Below are 17,302 nucleotides of genomic sequence, written 5' to 3'. Positions count from 1 at the left end.
GAAAACACTCAGCCACCTCTGCCAGAGCCTAAATCAAAGTCTTTCACAACTAGCAAGCTCAGCAGAAAATGGCTAGATTCTGAGCAAACCTGCCTTAGATTTAAAAGGGAATATTGCCCACACACCTCTAATTATCAGTCCATCATACTTCTTAATAGCCACCATTAGCAGTGAAAGTTTTCCAGCAGCCAGCTACACTTGAATGGATAAGGGAAGCACAAGGCAGGCAGAGTTAGAGAAATTACATATCTGCCTATGGGCACACATGAGAGAGGATGGGAGATGGAGAATGCTCCACTTCCCAAAAACCTAACAGATAGATACAGCTGCCCTAATAGATTTTCCATAATGTATTCTACTTGCTATGAATGGGAAGACACAGCCAGATTATTTTATTTCAGGGGTCATCAGTTGGATTCCCACTTCAGAACAGAGTGAGACCAATGCTGGAAGCATTCAGGAATGGGTATTGCACTGCCCTTCCAAGGTGAAGGCACTTATCTATTGCTTTTAATAAGGAGTGCTTCAACTTCTGCATGACACATCTGTAAAAACTGCAACACCACCCACCTACTTAAACATTTTCAAAGCATCTCATCTCATTATTCAAGTCTGGAATCAAACATCCTCCTTGCCTGAGTCCTGTCTTGCCATGTAAGTAATCCCAATCACTGCAAGAGTACAATTACTTGTGTAAAGGGATTGTTCAAAGTGAGACAAAATGGTAGAGTAAGGCCCTAACTTACAAAGCTTAATAATAAAAGCTGGAGATTTTTATTGTCTGCACATTATAATTAATTAGGTGCCGCAAATCAAAGAGGAGAAAAGAAACAGTTTTAGTGACAATATGTGCATTGTTTCATTGAATTGAGACCAGGGGTTTAATCTCTTATGTCTGCAATGATCATGCAGCCTTTCTTTGATAAATACAAAAACCTGTGACTTCAACAAATAAAAGTGAAATCAGTAATTAAAAAAATGTAATAACAGTTAAACCCAGCTTTGGGCCCAGCCAAGAAAGCCACAGTCTATAGTGGTTGGATTCTCACACACAGACACACACAAAAAATCATTGTCTGATTCCTACTTTGGAAAATAAATAGTACTTATGCAGTCACTTCCTTAGAGAAGGAAGGATAAGCTAATAGCATTTTTGGTCTGAAGCCACCACTTCATCTCCCTGCCTCTTCCTCTCTTCTTAAGAGCAAAAAACAAAAGGAGAAAGAGAAGTCTTTTCCAAGGCATGATCCTCTATAACAAAACAAAACTCTCGCAAATTACCCTTTAAAATGCTTTACTCTAGCATTTTGTGAAATATGAGTATTTTTGAGTCAGTATAGTAGTAGTGTACAGACAGCTCAAAGTTAGCAGGTTTGCTCACTAAACTCCATTGCCTGACACTGATGGAGGAACCACCTGTAGAACATAAGAAGGTAATTTTGTGCCCCCAGAGACAGAGAGCCCTTGGGTGCTTTGCTGAAACATCCATTTTCCTGCCAGCAATGTCTGCACGTTGCACACAGAGGAAAAGAGGGATATTTTCTATATGAGAAAAACGAGTCTCCCTCCCATCTACCTACCCTGACTGCCAGCTTCCTTTCATGGTCTCAGCACTTTTTGCTCCTGAGTATGAAGAACAGATGCCAAAATCCCATAACAAGGAACAGCTTCCCACAAGATTTCTTGCAAAATGCAGCATAAAGAAGGTTTTGACAAACCATTAACAGAGTCCAGAAGAACAGCTCCAAGGTAACAATCACGTTCCAAAATCAAATGTCCTTGCTTTAATTAGAGCCAGAGACTGCATTGAAAACAGCAGAATCAGAGTGCATTAGGAGAGCTTATGATAAAATCTATGGAAACAACTTCCAAAACAATGTAAATTAATAATTTTACTACTTCCAACTCTGACATTATTTCTTTGCTAGTAGCTCTTCTTTCTGGTGGAAATCTGTCTTTTTTTATCTCTTCCCAAATCCTTTTTCTATGTTACTCAGTAATTATTTTCCTATCAAATCACCTTTCTTCATTTAATTTTCCCCATTCCTTTACCTTTTTTGCTGTACAACAGAAATGCTACATTCATGGAAGATTTTAAATACAAACAAACCACAAAACAAAGTCACAAAATAAAAGCTTATTGGTGAAGGTTCTGTGGATATTTTTGGCTAGAAGACATCTCTAATTTCAACATTCACTTCAAGGGAAAGCTGTGCTTATATCCTCAACCGCCATCAGATCAAAAAATCTTTGCTGCAGGAAGCTGAATTTGCCTTTTGACCTCAACGAATTTCACTCTCTTATATGACAACCAAAACTTGTTTTCACTAGCCAGAAGTTGCTTTGCAGTTATGTTGAACATTCCAAGAGGGATTCAATGCAAGTGTGAACATTGGGTTTTCCCAGTAGAATGGGAAGAATGAGGAAGCCAGAAGTCAAAGTTCTTACATAAAATGACGCTACTTCCACATGCAGAAATCCTTAATTTTAATCCACAAGTCTGCCTCTGGCAGATCTGTGTATAGAAGAGTCTTTGGAGTTCAACTTTCTTGGTACAGTGGTTTACTCTTCACAGGTGAAACTGCCTCCTGCACAGGAGTTCTGCTACTCCTTGTCCATCTTCCTAAGAGCATTAAAACTTAACAACCTCTCCCCAAAAACTTGAGATAGGCAGCCACACCTACACTGTCTGAGACAACACAAAGGATTACATAAACTCAGCCACTTTTCCCAATCTTGCTGCATCCGTTTACCCATCACAATTATCTGTGCTTCATCTGAAATGCTGCACAGTGCCATAAGAGAAAAACTTTCCACTCTTTTTGAAGGAATATATATCCCTTTCATCACTGAATTACTAGCCATAAAAATATATGGTGGTAAATCTCCTATATTATCTTATACAGAGGTTTCTGATAGGTGCTAGAATTCCCTCCACATTTTAGTCTCCACAGAACAGAACTGAACAAGATACATTCAATTTCTGATTCAATAAAAAAGCTGAAAGAAACATGTCACTTTTTAAATTTAATTAATTAAATTAATTTAATTAAAATTAATTTAAAAAATGTGTCTCTAGGAAAGATTCTCTTTACCTTGCTATCTAATATCTTTATATTAGATATAAAGATATTAGATAGCAAACACCCAAATAAAACACTCTATAAAAACAACCAAATATTTTAATTTGGGCCAAAATTTTTCCTTAAAAGTTCAAGAACTTTTTGCACAGAATTTTTGATTGTTTCTTTATTTTTTGGAAGGGAGAAGTTGAGCAAGTCACACACAGGCATTGCCCTGCCTTTCCCCCCCCCCCCCCCCTTATTTTCTCCAAGCATTTTTTCAACTAATTTTTGCAGCTCATCATAGTATGGGGTTTTTTAGGTTTTTCAGTAAATCCTCTATAAATACAGTGTTTTCTCTCAGGCTGGAAGAGTTACCAAATGTTCCTAAGAATTTCTAGGATTCTTCCTTTTCTAGGCCAAGGTAGGCCAGGAAAATGCTTGTGTGAAAGGTTTCAAGCACTGTGTTCACAGAAAACAGATCAGGACAGTGAGTTGTACTACTGAGCAAATCAGGAAATGAGAACTAAGAAGTTCTTATAAAATTCATACAGAGTGACCATGCCAAACATGAGTCTGATTGGGTTTTTGTACAAAACAAATGCAGGTGTTCACTGACTTTCCACTTGTACCTGGTCTCTTGGCACAAGTCAAGTTTAAACTGTTTATTTCTAGTCTATATTCATTCACTAAATAAAAAACCAAACCAACAAATCACAGAACTATTGACTGTGATTCCCCTAACAAGCTACATTCATCCTACACTGCCAAACAGAATTAGTACTTGAAGCAAATTTTCTGTCTTCAATGTCAGATGTTCCTTCACTTGTGCTTTCTTTAATTTCAAGAAAATTTAATTTAAACTATTAAAGAACATAAATATTATAAACACATTCACACAATAATAATATTTCAAGTATTCTTTCTCAGTATACTGTAACTTCTACTGCGAAAGTTAGACACAATGTATTTTTATACATGAACATAAAAATCTACATGGAGACGTAGCTCTAGCACTGTTAAAAGATGGCTCTTATTCACAAATTGTTCATAACAGTTATAACATAACAATAAAATCACAAAATAAATAAAGAGACAAACAGGAAAAACTAGAGGCACAAGCAAAAATAGCAATCTTCCTCTAATAGAAGATAGCAATACCTGGTGTTATCTCCAAAATTCATCACTGATCAGAGCAACTCACCAGGGAACAGTTAACAGGTTGCACTATCTTTGTAATAAAACCAAAAAAAATAAACTCATCTGGAAAGTCATTAATGCATTTAGGTGCTGCTATAAAGACTACATACAGCCACGTAACAGCTGAGAAAATGAGCTTGTTTTTCTAAATAGCACTTCCCAGCATTCTCACAAGTGATACTGAAGCTTTCTGTCTCATTGGGCCAGGCAAATCCAATAGCTAATTTAGAAAAATGCATTGGTTTCTCCCTCCTAACAGATGTCTGTTGTTGCTGTAATAAACAGTCACTAAATACAATTGAGGCTACCACACGAATGGAACTACTTTTTCAAACACCACTGTGAAGAAAAGAGTTGACAAGAGAGTTTGAAACAAAACTGAGGTAATCCCTGGAAGTGTTCAAGGCCAGGCTGGATGGGCTCTGAGCAGCCTGGTCTAGTGGAAGGTGTTCTTGCCCATGGCAGGGTCTTGGAATGAGATGATTTTTAAGGTCTCTTCCAACCCAAACCATTGTGTGATTCCATGATAATGCCTTTAAAGAATGTTTCATTTCCCAAGGTCCCAAGAGCCCCAAAATTGAAGGGATGCAACTGACTCATTATTTAGAGAAACAGGAGCAGGAATGAATATTAGTAAATACCAAATATATGTTACTTCTTTCAATAAAAGTAAACACAAAGCTTATTTTTTATCATGTGAGTGTGGTCTGGGCAACCAGTTGAAGTCCTTTAGGTTCTTTCAAGTGTTTCATCCACATACAGTGGCACAGCACACCACTAGAATGGCACTTTCATTCATTATTTTTCAAAGATTCTAGATGTGGTATTTTATCAGGATTTCTAGCATTTGGTCAAAAATACACAAGATAAACAATAGCTTAAGTTGCCTATCAGGGTTAAGTAGAAAAAAATAGACATTAAGGTTATCTATTCAGCAAGGAATATTGCAACTAACAAAGGGGGGTAAATTATAGAAGCTGGAGGCATATTTCTGTCCAGGAAACAAGAAAGGAGTGTGAATTCTTGCAAGTTTAAAATGTAGAACTAGCTTAACAGAAGTTAACACAGGTACTGGAGAAAACTTTTAACACTGAGATTTCCATATGGATTTTCATATGGAAAGAGATTGCTGATGCTTCAGATTATCAAGTCAAAGAGATAAAAAAAAAACCCCACCAACCCTTTTCAAACTGACTTGTGACATAAACTCCTCTTTCTTTCAAACATTTCCTTGGAGGTCACTTACATTGTTCTATATTAAGTAAGCAATTCACAGGGCCTTTGCCTGCAGTAAATACACTTTTCCCTGAGCTGACTTGCTGCATGTTGCTTACTAGATGCACTTAGCTCTATGATTCTGCATGAATTTACATCATACAAGGCTTTATTTTCAAGGATTATCCCAGTGAAAAAGGAATCTGAGTATGCTCCTGTATTTCCTGGTTGGTGTTCCATGTTTTCACCAATGAGTGAATTACCTCAACAAAACCAACCTGAAAAGTTACTTGAGGTCCCTTGAGAATCCATCTAATTCCCTTAAACTAGATGGAAAGGGCATGATCAAAGTGAAAATGCATACTGAGAGACTTGCTGAAATGATCCACCAATAGGGAGGACAGAACCAATGGACTGAATTGTTTTAAGTACAGTGAGAAATAAACTTGCTATTAGCAAAGTTCAAAATATGCTGAGTACAAAGAAGAGAGAGAGCAAATTGTCTAGTTCACTAGCTGTACATAAAAGTTGGAAAAGAGCTGATAAATTCATTTTCTCAAAAGGTAATCTCTTAAAAGTCAGTTCTGTATTTTCCATTCCCTCCTTTCCCAAATGTGGTAAAGGATGTGTTTATGAGTAGTTGAATTCTTCAAAGTAATGCTCCCTAAATATTTGTACCACTTTTTCAGAGTGCACCTGACTAATAAAAATCAGAAAATAGAATAAGAAAGTCCAGAGAGATCTCTGATCACAGGTGATTCTCTATCCTTTAGCACTGTGAGTCAAACATGCTTGATTTACATCCTTGTACTTAAGAAAAGTGAAATTATTGTCTTTTTAAAAGATTTTGAATAGAGAAAAATAACACCACTTGCAGGGACTGGTTATTAACATGACCGTAGAGAAGAATCTACATGTTCTTGTACAATATTAATGTTGAAAAAACAGAGAATGTCCACATTTTAAAGAAATAAAGTGGGATTTATGTACTTAAACTGACAGAGTTTGCTGTAACATAAATATTGAGACTGTGTGGAGACCTGATAGCAGCCTTGGAGTATCTGAAGGGGCCTACAGGAAAGGTGGAGAGGGGCTTCATCAGGAATGCCAGTGATGGAATAAGAAGCAATGGGTCTGAAATGAAAAATAGGAGATTTTGGCTGAATATTAGGAAGAAATTCTTTCTTGTGAGGATGGTGAAGCACTGGCCCAGGTTGCCCAGAACAGCTGTGGCTGTCCCATCCCTGGAAGTGCTCAAGGCCAGGTTGGATGGGGCTTTGAACAACCAGGGGTAGTGGAAGGTGTCCCTTCCCATGGCAGGGGGTTTCAAACTCCATGAGCTTTAAGGTCCATTCCAACCCTTAGGTTGGAAGGCAAGTTTTAACATTCTGTTCTTGCACTGCATTACTTTCATTTCTTTTTTACATTTTTTGGGGGTTTTTGGGTTTGGGTTTTTTTTGTCACTTGGACAGGGTTTTTGTCTAAATAATTGTTGAGCAACGAGACAAGCTCCTGATTCCTTTAGGTATGAAATGATGTCAAGATATTGCTCTGTTACAATGAATATCAAGATTCAAATACCTGCATTGGGAGGAAGGCATGAGGAGTTGAAAGATACAAAGAAGTCTTTGAAAATTTTTAATAAGTCACACTAATGACAAGCACTACAGGTAACAGGAACTATTAAAAGAAATGAGAAAAAAGGAATAATGTATCTACTAGGTAGGAAAGCCTAACCATTAGGGGTATGAGGCAACTGATGGTGAGGGGCACACAGTTTGTACTCAGCTCTGTCTTAGAGACAGAGTGAGGACATATATTTCTGCTCTCCACAGACACTGGCATAAAAGAAACAATGCTAAAAGGAGGCTGAGCAGGTAAATTAAAGAAGGAAGGAAATATTGTCATTTAGGCCACACACAGAACTCTAGTGACACAATGAGACACGTACCCACTGCTCACAACACCTGCCATGTGCAGCTGGAGACCTGCGACTTCAGACAAGGGACAAGGATCGGAGTGACTGCTCAGTCCTTGTTTGGGCTGGCATTCCAGGCTGTCTCCACACCCTGTTGTAGCCACGTTTCTAAAAGACAATCTCCCAGAAGCACCAAAGAAAGTGAGCAGAGTTTTGGAAATAACCTTCTTTACCACATTTCTCCAGCTACTGTGCCCATTTCCCTTGACAGCACCACAGGCGAGACTTGCAGAGTGTGAACCCCTGGATGCTCCCCTGGCCCCTGCCCTGGGCTCTGAACAAACACACAGCACAGGAAGCCAAGTTTTGCCTCAAATATCTCACATCTTCTACACACACAAGCCAATAATGGACAGGTGATTATCATTGCCCTCTACAGGGAAAATGACTGATAAAACAGTAAAATCTCAGACTGTCTCAGATATGTATCAGAATGGCACAGGAAAATGCAGCTGTGGGGCAGGATTTTATGTAGTCAAATTTTTTAGAAAAGACACAAATATAGTTTCACATACATGCCAGAAAACGAATATGCATACTCAAATGATGTAACTCTATCAACATAACGTTCACATCAACATTCCTGTTGATGTTGGTTTCCAGATTGGATTGGAAGGAGAACCAGACTGTCTTCAAAAATAATTCATGAAACAATTTGAAAATGCAATTATTATAATTTTTTTTCAATGACATAATGTTGAGTATTTAGAAACATCTCCACAGAAGCATTAAACCCCAGAGTTTTCCAGATCTCTCTGATCATTGTAACCATCTAAAAACTGTGGCAACTACTCTTCGAATTTTGTTGGTTTTCAGTGACTTAAGTGGAAATACATTTTGTTACAAAACACCAACAGATTGTCATTCCTTATATTCTTGTTTTCAGCTTTAAGTAGTGCTTGGGTGCTGTTTACAATGTAAATATTTTTTTTCAGCATGGCAATCATCGTTATCATAGTCTTAATTTTATGCCCATATTTTGCAGAATAAGAAACAAAGAGAAATAATTTCATTTTTGTAGACCAATTAAAGCAGCTGGTTTAACAATGAGAGCTTTCACTAAAAATATGTACTTAGCCCATTCTGCTTGGACAGTAAATCTACATCATTGTCAAGATTTTGCATGTATTACCATGAATGATATGTTAATAACTTAAAGATCCAAAGCATTATAACTGCCTCTCACTAAAAGTCTTACACTAATTGGAGTAATCTACAGGAAACAGGCATAGAATATAAATTTCCTGGGAGAAATTAATGGGAATGTAAGAAGAAGCTATTTCACACACACAGTGGTTGTTTCATAAGTATTTGATGGGCAGGCTTTAGGAAAAGTCAGCATCCCTCAGTTAATAGAAAAGGGAAATAGAGCCTTACACTCTAATACAGCAGCCTGCTGAAAATTCTCGACATAAGAAATTTTCACATAGCAACCTGTTTTACCATTTTGGATTTTCTTTCATTGTCAAGATGGTCAAAGTATGGCAAATCAAAAAAAATTATGTTGAATGGGACATTCCAAAAAGATTTAAAAATGCAGAAATATTTCAAATTTGTTGATAAATTTTAAACACCCCTGAGCATTTGAAACCAAAATATCTTGTTGTAATTGAAAATAGTGTTTCCACTTTATTTTATGAACCATCAAAATTCCCTAAAAAGAGCAAAACAATTTAGTAGCTAGCTGGTATTGGTTTTGTGCATACACCATGTGGTCAACTGTATTTTATTTATTATAGCTGAAGTAAATTGATTCCTGATGATGGCACAGAGGAAAATTGAAATGGATACCTAAGAGAAAAACACAGAGATACTTCCCTGCTATAACTTCCTAGTCTGCAGCAATTCACATGTCAGGGATTTCCAAGTTAGAGGTAATACCTATGTGTTTAACAGCTCTTCACAGGTTTGTCATCCATGAATTTGACTGAGCACTCTTTGAATAAAGGCAATTTTTGAAACAAAGATATTTTTCGTAGTCAGGAGTGTCCTAAGGTGAAATTTTCCATTGTACACATAGACACTTTTTGTGCACATGTAATAATACATCTCCTATTCCTTGTTTTGAGCATGGATCATAAAGGAGAGCACAAGCCCGAGTGCTCTTCCGATAATATGACATGCTAAAATAGAACTTGCTATGTGCACTTTTGTCCATCCAGATTAAAGCTTTTATTTGGTGAATTTTTATCTGTTTTGAGAAGACTTGACCGGGGGTGGAATATATTTTTTCCATCCCATACCTGTGTTACACTCAAAAATTTTTGGTAACAAACATCACCCAAAGCTAGCTCAGATTTTATAGAAACATCAGTTTTCATTGCACAGCTATAAATTCCCCACCCACTCTACCAGGTGCAAAACATCACAAATTCTACAGACTAGATCAGATGCATTAAAATGGCCACAAATCAGCTACAATGTATTTTTCAGGGCAGGTCTTCTAGGTTTGTCTTCATACCAACACTAGTAGAACCAAACACCACTCCACCTTCCCAAAATGTTTTTGTCACTTGGCCTCTCTTCAAAGCATGACAGCCCCATAATCTGTATCTCCTTTTCGATGTATATAAAAGAATAATCCCTTAGATTTTTTAGTGCCTGGGCACTATTTAATCCCAAGGATCAAGCAGCTAATAACAGAAGCTGGCAAGCCTGGCTTCCTTGCTACAGCCCCATACTAGAGGTCAGTCTTCTTCACTTTGCTACCTCAGCCCGAAGCTTCTAACTCCTCTCAGAGTCCTCCAAACTACCAACAGAAGAACATATCTAGAGACAAAACTATCAATTTATCTTTGCTGTGAACAAGAAGACTTGATTGCACATCTGAGATACTGAACAGGTTGTGATCGGGGCATTTTTCTATCTCCATACATACTTAAACTTATTTCCAGCTATGAAAACATTCAACATCAAGAATTCAACTAGTGTAAAAACAGCTTTTGATGTGTTTAGCAATAGATTTCAAAACAATGGCATTGCACTCATAGCCTCTTGCAGCACAGTTAAGTTCCCTAGTGGTTCAGGGCCAGCTTTCTGCCCTCAAAGTTAATGTCCTCCACTTTTTTCTTCTGAGTAAAATTTTGCACAAAACCTATACTCTGCCAGAACCAGGACACTGCCAGCCAGAATAGAAAGTCTGTGCATGTCATATAAAATATTTATAAAATATTTATAATATGTAGGATTTGTGAAGAAAATTCCTTCTCTTTTCAACCACTTTGGAGCTAGATTGGAATTGCAAGAATGATGATTAGTTTTTGACTTTCAAGATAATTTTGGCTTTTGCAACCCTCTCTTTAGCCATTTTGGATACATAGTGCATAATGCCATCTGGTGAAATTGAATTTATCTCAGCTACATGAGGGATCTATCCCTGCTAATCAGCTGGCTGCAAAGGTAAGTTAGCTCAGGCTTTGTTACCAAAGCAAGTCTGCTTCCACTACCAAGGTAACTTAGTTCATGTTAGAGCTGAGAGTTAATAAGAACTGTATCCTTTCTTCCATGTTGTTTTGGTCTACTTCACCCTTTCTGTGGTTATACATTGTCTGAGATTACCTGAATACTTATAATAATTATCTTGCCAATCTAAGGGGTTTTTTAAAATGTCTGTGTCGTTGGCCCTTTTGGACTTGTTAATTATGTTAAAGAAGTCCAACCCTTCTTGATCCAGCCATCTAACCCATGACTTAGGCAAAGATATTTCTCTACTTTTGCCCATCAGAGACAGCTTTCATTGCTCCATGACCTCAAATGAGGTCACAAACATAAGCTCTCATATATCATGCTACTCTTCTATGATTTTCACTTCACTCAGTATGACTTTTTTTATCTTTCTAAAGACAGTTTCAAAAAACATTAAGTGATAGTTTTCATAACAAATTCTTAGTGCTTAATTTTATAATTGTTGGATAGTGACACAGAGCTCAAACTCCCTTGGTGAAAACAGTTAAATTTATAACATTAAGGATTTTCTTATAACAAGATGTTTTCTCCTTTCACCTAAATGCAGGAATAGAATGAAAAACTAGGTGCATTAATAAAACATGCCTAGATTCCAAAATTTCCACTAAGAGCAATACAGCACTGACACGTAACATGAAAAATGAAAACAACTGCACGAAGAAATAAAAAACACAACTCCAGAAGTCAGCAGTTTGCTGCCTTGCACATCAAAGCCCATCTGAGGGCCTGCAGGGTGACGTAGCGCAGCAGGCACTGCTCAGCTCAGCTCCCCTCCCATCAGCCACCAGGAAAATAAAGACATTTCAGGGCAGCATTTAGGCCAAGAAAGAGCCCCATTTGTGGTGCCAGCCCTTAAAATATTGTAGGACTGTCCTTGAACAACTGATGACTCCTATATCTTTATTCACTAGTCTTTCCATACTTGCTTCCAGAAAACAGTTTTGGGCCCCTTCCAGGCTTTTTGTCATACAGACAAGAGCCATCACACTCCATTTCCCACAACCTCATTTAAAGTGAGGAAAGCTGAAGTGTCACAGTAAAATAGTAACTGACCTTGTTTACCCAAGATCATATTTTGATTCAGTATTAAAGTACCCCATAAATAAGCTATTTCCTACACAGTCTTAGATGAGTGTGTATCTCAGTAATGTACTCAAAGAATATTGATATGCCCAAGTGAAACATATATATATATGTAAGTATTTCTAGATTTTTAGACCAAACCTTGCAATGCAGACATTATTATACAGTTTTCTACCATTTCTACCCTTTTCCTATAAGGTATAAAAGAAGCCAGATAGCTCAATATGCTTTGCCTTAAGATAAATATATACAGGGTATTTTAGTCTTGATTTACATGGAGTATTGAAGCCAATTCAGTGTTGCATGTTGCAAAAAGAGCAGACGTGCAGCCATTTTAAAGGGTGGCAGTGCCATTGATTCCTTAGAGCATGTTCTGGGTTTGGCTGAGGTGGAGCTCATTTCCTTCATGGTGTGGGGCTGTGGTTTGGATTTGTGATGGAAACAGTGTTGATAACACAGGGATGTTTTTGTTATCACTGAGCAGTGATCAGAGAGTCAGGGCCTTTTCTGTCTCTCACAAGACCCCACCAGTGAGTGGGCTCGGGATGCACAAGGAGTTGGGAGCTGATCCCAACTGTCCAAAGGGATATCCCAGATCATGGGGAGTCATGCTCAGCCTATAAACCTGGGGGAAGAAGGTGGGAGGGAAGGATGTTCAGTGTCATGATATTTGTCTCTCCAAGTCACCATTACACATGATGGATCCCTGCTTTCCTGGGAGTGCTGAACACTTGCCTGCCCATGGGAAGCAGTGAAAGGATGCCTTGCTTTGATTTAATTGTGTGTGTTTTTATTACCTATAACTGTCTTTATCTCAGCCACAACTTTTATCACTTTTATCCTTCTGATTCTCTCCCCCATCCCATTGTTTGGGGGATGAGCAAGCATTTGTGTGGGGCTAGGATGCCAGCTGGGGTTAAACCATGACAGTGTGTTTTCCTAGTATTGTCACCCTTAATTCTAAAAAACTGATTTAATGAAACCAGTTGTTTAAATATTGGCTATTTGAGAAAAGAGGAACCTTTTCATTAATATAAAAGAAATGTGATATTACATAAAAATTAAGATACAGTAATTCACTATTAGTGTCACCTCTGCTGTCCAGTCTCATTGTTTTCCCTATAAATTGTATAGCTTGAATTGTAAAAACTAGGTTGCTTATACACTAAGCATGGCAGCAAACAAATTTAAATGTCCATATCTTCTTCATGTAAATGTCCTACTTGGAAACATCAGCTATTGCAATAATAGCCTTTTGAAAGGAGAAGTCTGTGGAATGGACTCTTTGTTAGGACTTTTATCAGAAAGCTGAAATGCTACCACAGAAGAACAGAATCAAGTACAATGTGTTTGTTCACAGAAGTAGAAAAGAAATGTGTCATAATTTCCAGGGGCTGTTATTTTCTGGCTCATCCTTCAGAATGACATAACTCCTCTTTTAAGTAGTGTGAACTATGGCAAATAACATTTTCTGCTTAGCCTGTTTCCTCATGTCAGAGTTCAGCTGTCATGAAGGTGATTTGTCTTCCTGTGATTCATCAAATCATTATGATTTTTTGTATTGTTTTTCCCATTGATCCCTATTATGGAAATCTTAATAATTATATGGAGGATGTTCTTCAATGGAACATCAGTGGCCTAGGAAATTCTCTTCCTCTATTCTAGATGGAAGGAGTCAGGAAGTAAGCTGCAGACACCAACCCTGCTTGCCTTATTTGCAATTTTATCTTATTTCTATGCCACATTACTGCGGATTTCCCTCGTTTATTTTAAAAATTCTGATCTTTTTGCACAGTATTTTAAATATGACTCACTATTCAGGTGTTGAGGGTCTTCCCTCTATGAAGATTCTTTAAAAGTCAGCCACCTGGTGAGCCCTATTTAATTATCATTCCTATAATCACAGAAGAACTTCAGTTCCCAAATATTAGCACTTTTGACTTTCAGACAGGTTACAGACTTTATTTCTGTCTTCCAGAAGGTAAGACAAGAGGTGGTGATAACAAGAGGATCCTCCCCTCTTGCTACAAACACCTCAACAGTACTGAAATAAACATGTCTTGGGAAGAATTATTTGCTACAGTTGTATTGCTGTTGTTCAATGAAAAATATGTAAGCTTCAGGATGAGATAAACATGCTAAATGAATTTTTGCTTCTTTCTCTCCCCAATACTTCCCCTCTCTCTTCACTAAATCAAAAATGACAAATCTGTTATCTTTAACAGGAATGGTCAAATAATTTGTACAGGACAGAAAACATCATGCCTCTACATGCTTACACAAAAAGAATATCTGTAAAAGATAGGATCTCAGGATATTTTGTTTGTGTTTTAGGGGTGACATTTATGTGGACAAAAGAAAATTGTAGGCCCTGGTGCTGGTGTCTCTGCTACACATGGCAGCAGTGCACACACTATATCTGAAAGACTTGCACAGATTTGGGGTTTCTTTCTCTGCCCTAAGCAGCTGCTTTCACTCATCTTTAGATGCCCTGCAGAGATTTAACCAACAGATACAACTCACGTTGTATGAACACAACTCGTGTTTTCAGATTTTGCATTTCTGAGATTTCCTACTTTGTTATGAGGTGTTCCTATTTTCTACACTCTTGGTCCTTTTTGGTATCTGTTTTACATTCACTACTGACACTGCATCTTGTTGAATGCATCAAATCAGGTTAGATTCTCAACCTGGGAAATGCAGCTCCAGTCCCAGCTGACACCATCCCATCAACATCCTAGTTAGAAAATTACCTTGTCAGCAAGGCAAACATCAGATTTTTAATACTGCACTAATCATCACTTAAGTCAAAAACATGAGCTGGATTAAATATTATCAAAAATCACAGAATAGCCACCAGCTTCTATTTTCTTCTCCTCTGCCTCCCTTAGCCTGTCCAAATGTCCTCACAGCCTGGATTTCAGCACATGGCACCTTCAATACACTTTTGATGAATTCCTGTAAATGTTCAGCTTTCCTGCTTCAGCATTCTCAAATATTCCTGCTCCCAAGAAAGCCACATTTATAACGTGAGGGGAGTTTTCATATTTCTGGCACATGCAGTTGTGCAGATGTTATTCCTTAAGGAAGACTATCTTGATTGCCTCTGTGAATAATGGCTACGAGATGGCAAGGAGCCAACAGTTCTCTTAGAGCAGAAGGTATAAAACCACTCTCCTACTGAAAGAAGGCCCCCAGTAGGATAATATATTATTACGCATGATTCAAATTACAGGATCTGCAGCAGGGGAGCCAGTGGCTGAATCAGGACAGCCGCACGCAGAATACTGATGATGGGATGATGGAATGCATCATGCATTGAAAGAGCTATGGTTTAGTGCTTAAATCCTCTGTATTTTCAAAGTGACTAGAAGGATCAATATATAAATGAAGCACCGTAAAAAAATTGTAGATTATTGTGTGTGAGGAGAGGGGAAGTTACCATGTTGCAACAAAAATTCTATTTTGGGCTAGTTCTTTAAATAAAATTGTGCTCTATGAAAGACTTGACCTCTTGAAGCCCACTAGCAACAGATATAGCTTTAATTTAATAACACAATATTGAATTTGTCTCATATCTGATTCTGTTTCGGCTATTAGAATACTGAAGAGCAAAACCTTGCCTCATTAGATTGTGCAGTCTGAAATCTCTGCATTCCACAGTATCCTGCGCTGGTTTTAAATTGTTCGCACAACAAATTACTTTACCCATAAAGAACTAAATCCAAATGTTCAACACAATGTTGGCTTGCCCAAATGTTTTCCACTTATAATTGAGCACATAGCAAGAAAATGTGTACGTTTATTATTAAAAAAAAAAATCCAAAACATCCAAACCCCCCACACCAAACCTATTTCCTAATATGAAAAGCTGGCTAGATCAGAGTTTTTTCAACCTAAGATCTAATCTTTTCTGTGCAGACTAAGCACATTCTAAACAAAAATTCCATATTTCGCTTTGCTGCAACATACCCTGAAGCAGTATGCAAGCTCTCCCTTGACTTCCTTTCATACTGGCTCTTGTATTCAGTTATTCTGGTAAATGGATGCAAATCAGGTGCATTGTGTCGAGGTGGAAGGAAGGGGGTGAAATTTGTTCAGAAATGATCTCAGTTCTATTCATTAATAAAATGACATCTTGACTGAAAGTGGTGAAGAATGAAATATAACAGTACTGAACTTTACTCAGTTGTAACAGATGCATGTAAGAACCTTTAGAGAAAGGCAGATATGTAAAACGGCCACAGCGAAATGATTTCTGAAGCATTAGAATAAGTACTTAGACCCTGATAGCAGCTAAAGATGCAAACTCAATGCTGCAGCAACACCCTTTTTTACCTTCCAAGACACTTAAAGGCAATCTCAGGCTATAACTGGAGGAAGCAGTACTACATTAGGTAAGGACTACGAGGAGGCAAACATACATGAAAGAAAAATATATGCACAATATTAACAATTAAAGACACTTTTAAAGGTTTTTATGGGGCCAACAGAAAAAAAAAATGGAACAATGCCCATGGTTACCTGCAGAGACAGCACACAGTTAAAAAAAAAATCAAGAAATTGTAGCCATCGTTTTGCATAGCGATTCAAATTATGCTGGCAGAATAATTAATGGAGGACCTAATCTCTGTGAGGAAAAAAAAAAAAAAAGAAAAGAAAAAAGGCTACGTTAAACAAAGTTCATTACGGCATGATGTAAATGAGTTTCTCACCAGTGATGTCACTGATTGGCTGGGATGTAGAGCTGGTTTCGAACAGTGCAGCATGGCCGGATTGGCTGCTAGCTCTTCTGGTTACTGCCTGCTTGGGCAGCGGTCGAACCAGACTCTTTCTGTCTCTCTTGTTGTCGTTTGAAGCAAATCTTGTTCAGCCCAGCTGTGTCTCCATAGTAGTGGCACCCTAAGAGAGTCTCCCTCCTGCTTCCCACAGCTCATCTGTAAGGCGGTCGCTGCTGTGAAATACCAGCCTTTGGCACGGAGCCCAGACTGCGTTGTTAGATCCGTCTATAATACAGAAAAGAATTTTTTTTAAAGCAGTTCTTTCACCGAATTACATCTTAAGAAGGATTAATAAGCACTAAATTGCAACTGATTTGTGGACTTTTTAAATTATGTAGCTAGCACGCTTTCTGAAATAAAATATTATCTGACTTGCAATAGTACAGCATCATTGGTTAAAAAAAAAAAAAATTAAAAAAAAAGGAAAAAATGAAAGAAAGGAAGAATGATAAGCAACAACTCTTCTTTGTTTACCTTGATTACAAAAAAAATAATTCTTCCTTTTTTCCCCTAGGACG

The 17,302-nt window shown here is 37.7% G+C and overlaps 1 long non-coding RNA gene across 1 annotated transcript in view; it reads right to left on the bottom strand.

Annotated features, from left to right (window-relative positions):
- LOC131080484 (uncharacterized) overlaps positions 1-17,043 on the bottom strand; it is a 275,439-nt gene extending 258,396 nt beyond the window's left edge. The window contains exon 1 of the long non-coding RNA XR_009114165.1: positions 16,719-17,043. This is a non-coding gene — a long non-coding RNA (uncharacterized LOC131080484). The remainder of the gene's footprint in view (positions 1-16,718) is intronic.
- Positions 17,044-17,302: the final 259 nt, after the last annotated feature.

Source organism: Melospiza georgiana, chromosome 2, assembly GCF_028018845.1.
Source record: "Melospiza georgiana isolate bMelGeo1 chromosome 2, bMelGeo1.pri, whole genome shotgun sequence".
Taxonomy (NCBI): domain Eukaryota; kingdom Metazoa; phylum Chordata; class Aves; order Passeriformes; family Passerellidae; genus Melospiza; species Melospiza georgiana.
Note: the sequence above shows the minus strand (reverse complement) of the source record. Positions and strands in the feature narration are given on the sequence as shown.